This window comes from Gossypium hirsutum, chromosome D08, assembly GCF_007990345.1.
Source record: "Gossypium hirsutum isolate 1008001.06 chromosome D08, Gossypium_hirsutum_v2.1, whole genome shotgun sequence".
NCBI classification, from domain to species: Eukaryota; Viridiplantae; Streptophyta; class Magnoliopsida; order Malvales; family Malvaceae; genus Gossypium; species Gossypium hirsutum.
In genome coordinates, this window is record NC_053444.1 from 35345526 (window position 1) to 35347847 (window position 2322).

At 33.0% G+C, this 2322-nt stretch overlaps 1 non-coding gene across 1 annotated transcript; it reads right to left on the reverse strand.

Moving 5' to 3' along the window:
* Positions 1-1845: 1845 nt before the first annotated feature.
* LOC121220521 (small nucleolar RNA R71) lies at positions 1846-1952 on the reverse strand. Its single transcript, XR_005917730.1, has one exon. It is a non-coding gene; the product is annotated as a small nucleolar RNA R71 (small nucleolar RNA).
* Positions 1953-2322: the final 370 nt, after the last annotated feature.

Sequence of the window (2322 nt, forward strand, 5' to 3'; positions counted from 1 at the left end):
ACATAGAGGGAATCAAGGATCTCCCTCTCCACAAATCAAGGTGACCATCCACCTCCTTCCATAATTCTAGCAACTCTCTCAACTTAGTAAAGCATGTCATCCACTCCTCTTCCACAAATCAACTACCTGCCACCTACATGGAGATATTCAAGGGATGACCATACTAAAAATGGTAAAGAATGAAGGGTTTAACTAGTATAAAAGGGGGAACTAGCTACACTTCAATCATCACTCATTCATTCATCCATCTTCACTCACTCACACCATATTTGAAAGCAAGCAACATAGAATTGAGAGAATTTCAAAAGGTTTTGAGAGCAACCAAATTTGGCACTTTAAGAGCAGTTGTGCATTGAAGCAAAGTAGAAGAAGAGGAGCAACGCGAGTAGTGCCATAAAAATCACTAGAATCGACTTACAGCTTCATTTCCTTTAATATTTTATTTTTTTAAGTTGATAAACATGATTACCATTTACTCTTTTACTTTCAATTTAATGATAATGACTTCATACCGTTGATGCTAGACTAATTGCAATCCATTAGCTTATGTTATTAACACTTTGTTGAGTTTTTTATATGCATTGGTTGTTTATTCATTCAAATAATATCATGAACATGTTTACTCATGCATAATTAATGTAGGGAAGAATATGAACTAATTACTTAATCCAAACAAGATGGTAATTAGTAGACGCAATATTTGAATTGTGCACGTTTGATCTTTTAATGATTGAATTAGTAATGATATTTAGCAATATTGTTACCTTGCATAACCCTTAAATATGATGTCTTCTTATGAAACTTTAAAGTTAGTTGAACATAAAAATATACTAAAGAAACTTAAAGGTTAAAAAGTATGACTTCATAACTTATAAATCTTAGGTTAGTAAATAGCGAAATTGTCACAGTTATGCCATAACATGATTAACATTATTTATAATAATATTAAGTTAAGGAAAGCAATTATTTTAGCTCTTTCATGTCGTTCTGATTAAACTTGTGTTATTATATCCTGCTCATTATTTTGTGTTGACATTCTCACTTGTCTTGAATACTTAGTAATCTTTATTATGTTAATTAGTTAGTTCAATTCACTTTCAATTATTTCAACCAGCAACTTGCCAATTCATAGTTTCACAATTTTTGTCTTACTTATACAGTCTCTGTGAAGATGATAACTCTACACTTACTACTTTATTACTTTTTGACGAAACTGTACACTTGGACATTATTCGATAATCTCGCAAAAAATTTTGGCGTCGTTGTTTGAGACTATTTTACTCATTATTTGTGAAGTTAATTATTTTGCAATTTGGAATATTTATTTGTTATTTTTAACTTAGTTATTTTTTTATTTTTTAGGTGTTTATGAACATAGACCGAATTATTGATCTACTTCTAGTTGATCCTGAAATTAAACGTACCTATAGAAGAAGGGAACGTGTGAACCAAAGATAAACTGAAGAAATGAATCAAAATAAAGAGACGGGGCTACTAATGCTCAAAATTTGGTCATTTTTGTTGATGACAGAGATCGTGTCATCCATCAATATGTTGTGTCACTTTTTCATGAACTCAATCTGGGAATTATGAGGCTTGAAATTGAGGTACCGCAGTTTGAATTGAAGCCAATGATGTTCCAAATGCTTCAAACAATGGGATAACTTAATGGGATGCATACTGGTCGGAGTGACCGAAGATGCATTAAGGTTTAAGTTGTTTCTTTACTCGTTGGGAGATAGGGCATGAGCATGGTTGAATTCCTTACCGCCTGACTCTATATCCACATGGCAAGAATTGACTGAACGATTCTTGATGAAGTACTTCCCACCTAATAAGAATGCCAACCTTTGAAATGATATTAAAACATTGTAGCACCTTCATGACAAATCCTTATATGAGGCTTGGGAGCGATTTAAGGAATTATTAAGGAATTGCCCTCACCGTGGGATTTCTTATTACAATCAATTGGACGCTTTTTACAATGGTCTCAATGCACATAAAAGAATGTTGGTATATGCTTCTGTAAATAGAGCTCTTCTTTCTAAGTTGTACAATAAAGCTTACAAAACTCTTGAGAGAATTTCCGGCAACAATTATCAGTGGTCGAATAATCAAATAGCCATAGGAAGCAGAGTGGCAGTTGTACATGAAGCTGATGCACTTACTTCATTAGCAGCCCAAGTATCTTCTATGACTTTCTTGCTTAAGAACATTACTAATAATGGTTTCAATGCTAAAATGTAAGGTCAGCAATTGACCTACCACAAATCGTAGTGGCAATTTAAGTACTTTTCTACACTTAACGAGCTTGTTTTCCAT